Below are 9,466 nucleotides of genomic sequence, written 5' to 3'. Positions count from 1 at the left end.
TTAGGCACATTAACATCTACACCTACTACATCTCACAACCAATCGGTGACTACCTTGGTCCCAGAGATTTTCCAAACGTGCCTTTTAAACCGTGACCGAGAGAGTATTACAAAAAATATATCATTAAAAATTTTAAATGTTCTATTTTTTAATGATATAATTTTTATATTAAACAATAGATTTTATATAAGTTAAATTGACGACCTAGGTACACGTGCGTGCTTTTTAAACTGTGACGGAGGTAGTACCTGTGTTCCCATTTTCAAAAATTGCAAGGATTTTTGCCAACCTGAACAACAACATACAACAGAAAATTCACATACTTGCATAACAACAGAAACGGGACATAGATAGGAGTGCAGAGGGAAAGAAGAGAGGAGAAATACACCACCTCGACACCGTCCTTGCTCATGCCACACACTAGCCTTTCGTCAAGCCACCAGCCTCCATTGTTAGAATAAATCCGAGGCACTTCGTCGATCATCCGAGGACCAAGCAATCACACGAGCACAACACCGAGATTTGTTAACGAGGTTCACTGATATGGCTACATCTCTGGGGCATTGACTACGGGCGCTCCTCCCCGTGACACCGTCACAATACAGCACCCTGGCCGTCCTGGATGCCGGCACACGCCGACGGCTCCCTCCTGCACGCCTGTGCTATTATGTTGACATATGTTACATCGTGTGTCTACCCCCGCTATATATAAAAGGCCTAGGATACAAGTGTCCTATCAGGACACGACTTCATATCATGTCTAAACACAATACTACTCAGAGTCCAACTGTAACCTACCTTGTACAAGAATATTCAACACAACTCTAACATCCATCACCCGGCTAAGTGTTGCAGGTGCGGTCCAGGCTGAGCGGAGATGGCGGCCACGTATGCATGGCGCGGCCCAGCGAAGCATTTTTTGGCCTAAACTGTGCTCTTAATCTCTACTATTAAAGGGGAATCTGCCATCGTCGTGATGGTTCAACCACGACAGACCCCCCTCGCTAGCACTTCCACCGCTAGCAGTTCCACCGATTTTTTCCATCCCTTCATAAACCAATTGATTAAATACAGAACAAAACCGGTTCACAGGAAAACCCTCTACCTCTCAACCTTTCCTTTCGCCCGGTGTGATTCCCTCGCGTGATTTTATAGATTTCAGTCAACCAACCCCCGCATGCGTTATGATCGATCCTCAGGCCCTCACGTCGCTTCCCAGTACGCGCAAAAATCTCCACGACCCCGTCTGAACCACCGTCTCCCAGATTCCAGTGCAGCGGCGGCCTCGGGCGCGATGAGCGGCAGCACGAGCGGCGGCACCGGCCTCCGGCGCGACGGGCGGGTCCAGCGGCAACCTCGGGCGCGATGAGCGGGAGCAGGAGCGGCGGCACCGGCCTCCGGCGTGACGGGCGTGTGTAGCGGCGGCCTCGGGCGCGATGAGCGGAAGCAGGAGCGGCGGCACCGGCCTCCGGCGCGATGGGCGGGTGCAGCGGCGGCCTCGGGCGCGATGAGCGGCAGCAGGAGCGGCGGCACCGGCCTTCGGCGCGATGGGCGGGTGCAGCGGCGGCCTCGAGCGCGATGAGCGGCAGCAGGAGAGGCGGCACCGGCCTCCGGCGCGACGGGCGAGTGCAGCGGCGGCCTCGGGCGCGATGAGCGGGAGCAGGAGCGACGACAAGATCCGCCTCGTCCCGATCCGCCACGGCGACCCCGCGGTCGACGTGGGTGACTTCGCCGCCGAAGGGAGGGCGGAGGACGACTGCCCGAAGCCGGCCTCCTTCGCCAATACGCTCACACAGTCCAACGCCAACCACGACGGGGGCTTCTCGGTCCCACGTTTCTGCATCGAAACCATCTTCTCAGCGCTCGACTACAGCTCGGAGCCTCCCTTGCAGAGCATCATTGTCAGGGACGTGCACGGGGATGAGTTCAAGTTCCGCCACATCTATAGGGGCACCCCACTCCGCCACCTGCTCACCACCGACTAGAGGAATTTCGTCAACCAGAAGAAGCTCCTCGCCGGCGACTCCATCGTCTTCCTGCGCAGTGACGGCGACGACGTCCACGTCGGCGTCCTCCGCGCCAAGGGCGTCTTTTGCGACGAGGGCCACTCCGGGTGGGACCACTACAGGGGCCTGATGCGCGGCGGCAATGCGGGCTCCGACGATGCCGCCGCCAAGGGCAAGGCCCCCGCCGAGGACGTGGTTGCGGCGGTGAGGTTGGCCGCCGACGAGCAGCCGTTCGAGGTGGTGTACTACCCGCGGCGAGCACCCCGGAGTTCTGCGTGCGTGCGGGCGTGGTGAGGGCGGCCATGCAGGTGTAGTGGTGCCCCGGCATGCGCTTCAAGATGGCGTTCGAGACCAAGGACTCATCTGTCACAGATCGTATTCGACCAGGAGGTCAACGCCTTGATTGCGGGCATCGTCGAGGGAATCAAGGCGACCGTTTTTGCTCATGGAGCAACTGGCAGCGGCAAGACCTACAGGATGCAGGTGCCCATTCCATTCTTCCCGTCTTGCACACAACATGTTTGCAGATATGGTACACGGCTGACCTGTTTCTATTACGCAGGGCCGTGATGATCTGCCGGGGCTCATCCCTTTTGAAAAGACCTCGATGACGCCTAGAGGGGGGGGGGTGAATAGGCTATTTAAAAACTTCTTCGGATTTGTCTTAAACCTAATGCGGAAATAAACTAAGAGGATACTTGTCAAGCACAAATCCTAAATGCACTAGACACTGCAACGTGTATCAACAACACGATCTACCAAGATGGACACAATACAGTTACTAACAAGCACAAGTAAGTTACACAAACTTACTTGAGCTCTATCACACGACAAGTAGGTGAACGACACAAGATACTAGATCACACTATAGCACACGATATATCAAAAGCTGCAAGTGTGAACGTGTGGATATAGAAGGTATGCTTGAATGATTAATCTTGTACAAGAAATAACCAACACAATATAATGAGCACAAACAATATGCAATGTATGTATGCTCAAGTAACACAAGTAAACCACAAGTAAGGAGTTAGGGTTAAGGATAACCAAGGTCACTGAGACGAAGATGTATCCCGATGTTCACTTCCTTGGAGGGAAGCTAGTCACCGTTAGAGAGGTGGATGTTACCACGAAGGCACACCAACGCCACGAAGGCTCACCCTATTCTCCCTTTGAGATAACACCACAAAGGCGTTTCTCAACCACTAGTGGTAAGCCTTTGAGGTGACTTCCAAACCCTCACAAACTTTTCCGGGGGGTAATCACACGGATTGATTCCTCTCCGAAAAACTCCTACCATCTAGGAGTCTCCAACCTCCAAGAGTAACAAGATCACGGGGAATGCTCAAAACTTGCTCAAATCTCAAATAGCTTGGGTTGAGAGAAGGAGAGGGAGACGATCTATCTTTTGATTGGAACAACTCTCAAAGGGGCTCACAAATGCTCTTGGGATCTAAGATTTGGTGTGAGCAAATGTGTGTGAGGTAGAAATGTGTTCTTATGAGGATAAGGCTGTGTTGGGCACCCTCTCACGAAGTGGGAGGGGGGTATTTATAGTGGGGAGAGAAAAACAGCCGTTGGGGACACTTTAAGTCACACAGGGGTCGGACATTCGGCAGTTCACGGATGTTCGGGTGTCCACAAGGGGTCGGACGTCCACAAGGGGTCGGACCTCCGAGGGTTGTAAATATATCTGGTACCACTGTGGAGTTGAACAGGGACCGGACGTCCGGAGAAGGCCGGAAGTCCGAGTTATTCGACTCAAACTTCTCTGGTGCAAAGCTCCGGATTTCCGAAGCTGGTCGGACGTCCGGCCCTCGAACGTCTGGAGGGAGCCGGAAGTCCGAGTTATATGGCTCAAGTTTCTCTGGTGGATAGTTCCGGATTTCCGAAGCTGGTCGGACGTCTGGCCCTCGGACGTCCGGAGGGAGCCGGAAGTTCGAGTTATATGGCTCAAGTTTCTCTGGTGCATTGTTCCGGATTTCCGAAGCTGGTCGGACGTCCGGGCCTCGGACGTCCGGAGGAGGCCGGATGTCCGAGGCACTGGTACTGTTTTCTGATAACAGCACAGCAGTGGAGATGTGGTAAGAGCGGAACAGTGGATATCTAGTTTGAGCAAGTTCATCACAAAACCTGTGATCCCCTCTTAATAGTGCGGGATCCCTAAAGACTCCAGAATTATAAAAGGGGTACCAATGATCCATACTTGAGTGTATACTTTTATTCGCTGATCATCACTCCGCACCACTAACGTCAAAGGAACTGATACCTTTGAGTTAGCCCTTTCACTTGAGCTTGATGTTGTTGTTCCTTCTTGGCTGAAGTTGAAAGCAAGACATGATGAAGTCTTCAAGCAGCTCTCCCATACACAATGTGGAAAGCCTAGCTTATGTATTCATCTTCATTTGTCCACCATGTGAACATCCACAAGAATCAATCATGTAGTGCTCAGGAATGCTTATCTTGATCTTGTCCTTGTTAGCACATGAGCTTGTCCTTATCAACACATGATCATTAACAATAGTTTCAATGATATATTCGTGCTGATCCACTTGAACTTGCACACCACAATCTTGATGACGATCACCACTTGACGTCATCCTTCATGGGTTGTATGAGATCTTCCTTTTGACGCAAGCCCATGGAAGCACACCTAACCCCCACATAGGACTCTCACAAAGACCATGGGTTAGTACACAAACACGTAATGGACAATGCTTACCATACCATGGGATCACTTGATCCCTCTCGGTACATCTTATACGCTTTGTGTGTTGATCATCTTGATTTACTCTTTGTCTGAGATCTTGATCAACCTAGTGTCTCTATGACCATTCTTTGGATAATACCTTGAATACCATCTTGGTCATCATATAAACTCTTTGAACCCAACAGATGGACTTCAAGAAGTGCCTATGGACAAATCCTATAAATATAACTTAAGGCAACCATTAGCCCATAGGAATTGTCATCAATTACCAAAACCACATATGGAGATATATGCTCTAACACCTTTGTCGGTTGTGACCATCGTGGCACAATGTACTGGCACGTGCTGCTCTGTCGAGATCTCCTACTACGAGGTGTACATGTAACGGTGCTATGACTTGCTCGAGCCCAAGTCAAAACAGATCATGGCGTTGGACGACAAGCTTGGCAACCTGCAGCTCAAGGTCTTGGCTTGGGTAATGCGTTGGCGCTTGGTCATCCTCAGATGTCCGTGTTTGCTCATATGTAGCTTCTTCAGCACACTTAATGTTGTCTTTTTGTGGTTTTAGGCCCCTGTGCGATCAGCGGAGGAATTTCAGGAGATCTACTTGATAGGTGTGCAGAGTAGAAAAGCCGCCCACACAGGCCTGAATGATGTCTCATGTAGGAGCCATGATGTGCTCTCTATCACGGTCAGTAATGATACTGTCAAAGGGAGGCTTAACCTCATCGACTTGTCTGGTATGACTCCCTATAATAAGGTGCATAGAACGTATAAAAGCTTTACATTTCGAGTTTAAGATCATGTCGTGTTGGTTTCATATCAGGAACTGAGGACAATAGAAAGACTTGCAATGAAGGGATCCGCCTTCAAGAAAGCTCTAGATCAATTCTTCGTTGTTTGCATTATCTAATGTCATTTCAGCTATCAAGAAGAATAATGAGTCTCAAGTACCCTATAGAGAGAGTAAATTGACACTCATACTACAAGATTCTCTAGGAGGCAATAGCCGTGTTGTGATGATAACTTGCGTGGTGAGTTTCTGCTTTAGGCGTCTCATCCCACAAAGTATAGATACCTGCTGATTGCTTTTTCATTTGTCACAAAATCCGTTGGGATACCAGGAGGCACTCCACACAATAAATATGGCTGCTCGTTCAGGCCATATGATGACCAGCCTTCGGCAAGCAAGTAACATACTCCAAAAGTAAAGGTGGACATGGAAGCCAAGTTGCAATTGTGGCTGGAATCAAAGGGAAAAACTAAGAGTGCACACATGATGAATGGACTTTTGTCCCCAACTGGATAGAAGCCTCCTTCTTCCATGAGACATATGAAACAACTGCTATCTGCCCGGGTGTCGGGTAGAGCTAAAGCTATGGACCAAGACGGTGCTAACATAAAAAAAAGTCACTATCTCCAATTTTTCTCTACAAGTCTGACATAGACCACGTGAAAGTACGAACTCTGAGCTGTTTTATCTTCTATTTCACATGGTGCTTTTTGATTCAGCAGTCCATACTACAACTGAAAACACACCAAGACCAAGCTCACGAGATGAATTAAAGACAACTAAGAAAGGTATGTTGTTTGAAAAATGCAGAAGAGTAATATATTTGTATTGGATATAGATTCTGAACGTACAAAGGTCAGTAAGTGAAGAAACAAAAAGGAATACTCTAATGAATGCACATGAGCTTTCCATGACATTGTATTGAAAGATAATGCTCCAGAGCAAAAACATTTACAAACCGAACGTTGCAACAATAATGGACTAATGTTCATGACTTGACCATTAACAGACATGAAACTGTTTACATTACAAAATATAGCTATTTAATTAAAATTAATTTTCACACAATCTACTTGCGGTTTGCTTGTTGTATAACTTTGGAATTTGATCTATGTTTCCATGTTAGAGTATGAGCCATATGCCATGTTTTATGCAGAGGTACCCCCGTCGTTAACTCCTTGCAAAGTGGACAAGTCCGAATCTCCTATTAGGAAAGCTCTTTCTCCCATTCCCTCAAACATGATGACTCCCTGTAATGTCAATTGCGCTCCTTCATTGGAGTCGAAAACTCCAATAGGATCATGTCACATAGTTTAGAAGAACCCATATGGTTGACCTCTTGATAAGTTTAATGCATTGGGAGCTAACCTAAAGTTCTGCATGATTTTTCTCCTATTTCATAGTATATCAGCAACCTGTTTTAGTTCCATACCGATTTCTAAACATCTCTATGTTAGCAGCAACATCGCCGATACTTCAAGTAAGCTCTTATTTCAACATATGTACCATCTGTAATGGTTATATTAGGTTGGATTGGTAATACAGTTTATGTTGTCAACACAATAGTAAGTGATGACCTTTGGCTTGTATTTATCTAGGGCCTTGTATTTGTAAGTGATGAGTTTTTTTATGATTTTATGTGATGACATATGTTTTTATGGCAATGTAGAATCGAGTAACTAATTGATCTTTAAACATCCACCATCGGGTGTAGCAACATCTAAGAATGTTGGAATATAAGGGGTCACTGCAGTTAGATGTGCAGTAAAAACTATGTACTTGCACGTATGCGGTGATGGTCCAGATCCAAGGATGAATATTCCATGTCACAAATAATCTGTAGGGCTCTACGACTTATTTATTTTCCTCAAAGAAGTTTTCATTGTAGGATGTACTACTGATTTTCAGGATGGCGGCAGCAAGGGCGAGGTGCATGCTCGTGACACAGAGATGGACATGTGCGGGGAACTAAGGCACCAGCAAGACGTTGCGCTGTTGTTACGAGCTGCATCGACGACATTAACAAATTTATGTCATAGGTGAGGATGATATAAATTTTCTTTGTTAGTAGTCATATTTTTTTCAGATTCAGATCCACATGTAAACATTCCAGCAATAAAGTAGGCTAAAGTGATATTCTTCATCTTCTAGGTCAACTGATATTTTAGATAAATGTGTTTCTCACAAAGGGAGGATCATAGTAAGCATTAGCATGAACCCAAGAAAGAAATTTAATAAACTGGAATATACTAAAAATAGTCCGAAGATCCTGATCTTACTGAGCACATAGTTCCTATATGGACGATTTCTTTTTTTAACGTCTTGCTCAAAGAAGGCAGTAGCTGACTTCAGGTTTCATCATGTTGCTATAGAGGAAGATGTTGATCTAATGATATACTCCCTCCATATCAAAATATAATATGCTCTTTAGTGTCAATCTAGACCCAAAAAATGTATTATATTTTGATACACAAGAAGTACAACATAATCTGACTGTTAGGAGCATTGCCTCAAGTGGCCTTGTTGTCTGTAGAAAAAATGTTTGCAAGATTTAACATAATCCAAGTCCAAGGACTAGGGACAACAGAGGTTGAGAGTTCTTCCGATTTCATGTTCTTGTGTATGAACCAATATGAGGCAAAAGAAGATACTCTGTTTTTTACGTTGGTATTTTTATAGTGAAGGTAGATACACCATTTTCTAGATGGGAGACGCACCTTTGCGGCAAGGGGAGATGTTGTGTCACTTCTGCCCCATTCTTGTATATCTAAGTTAGTTTAAAAGTAGTTGGTTAACTTTTTTTAATTTTCAACCATGACACATATCGTCACCAGCTACACGGGTTGGTTGGCGTGTCTTGTGATATTTTTTCGTTCAAATCTTTCATTCGAAAACTAAAAACGTTATGCTCACTTCAGGGGCATGCAAAAGGTTATGCTTACACTTTTCAGTGGCATGCAAAAGGTTATGCTTGCACTTCTCAGTGGCATACAAGGTTGATTATGTACGTGTATCGTAGTGTCAACCATTTTTCGATCGATTTATTTACAAGAAAGATGTTGGAACAATGCATCACTCAAGTTCACAATAAATGTGTAGTTTGGCCTTTACTGAAGTGTTGAATTTCACCTTCATCTCCTTGTAAAAACGGAATTTCACCTTCACCACCCAAGCAAGAGTCCATTCTCTCTGATGCGATTCCATCGAGCACCACTGATTATGGGAAGCAAGATTTGCTTGTACCAGCAAAAAAAATGTTGGTTCCGAGGAGTTACAACACCCTGTTTGCAAAAAACAAGTTATTTACAATAGATAATTATGGCAAAATCTATTCTTACCACCAAAACAAGTTATTTACAATAGATAATTGTGGCAAAATATATTCGTACCACCCTGCTGAAAAAGAAAGATATGTTTGTACCGGTAAATTGTTTTTTTAGGCCAAGACAATTGGAACAATTTTCTAGAGGCCAAGATACTTGTCATCCTATTGTGTTAATTTTATCCGCTTTCAAAAATTCTCCCTTTCATGTTATAGTTGTTGAAGAACTTGAAGGGGTCTTGTGGGGTCTTGTGGATTTCTTCTTCTTTCTATGCGCTGTAGGTAGCTCCAGCCTCCAGCCAAATTTGGGATAGAAAAAGTTAATGTTCGAGCACCCGACGACACCTCATACATCAACACGAAGAAAACTTTCATTGGATGTCAAGGAAGTATAACAGTAAATAAATAGTGGCGGATAAATGAAAGAACACATTTGAATGATGGGTTGTTTCATGAAAATTATCATGATTATGAATCCGGGTTGTATTTCTACAGCCAAAGTTCATTTATTTGTGCTCTACTTCTTCCATACAGGGCTCACACAGACACATGTTTGTAGTCTTTCTCATTGGATTTTGTTTCTCATTCATCTTCTGTAAATGCATTGTTATGCTAAAAATGCTAAAAATTAAAAT

General features: G+C 45.4%; 2 pseudogenes; both read left to right on the top strand.

Moving 5' to 3' along the window:
- Window positions 1-1,547: 1,547 nt before the first annotated feature.
- Window positions 1,548-2,380, top strand: LOC123441984 (annotated as a pseudogene).
- Window position 2,381: 1 nt separating this feature from the next.
- Window positions 2,382-6,025, top strand: LOC123441983 (annotated as a pseudogene).
- The last annotated feature ends 3,441 nt before the right edge of the window (window positions 6,026-9,466 follow it).

Source organism: Hordeum vulgare, chromosome 3H (assembly GCF_904849725.1).
Source record: "Hordeum vulgare subsp. vulgare chromosome 3H, MorexV3_pseudomolecules_assembly, whole genome shotgun sequence".
In the NCBI taxonomy this organism is placed as follows: Eukaryota; Viridiplantae; Streptophyta; class Magnoliopsida; order Poales; family Poaceae; genus Hordeum; species Hordeum vulgare.
This window is presented reverse-complemented; position numbering and strand designations above follow the sequence as displayed.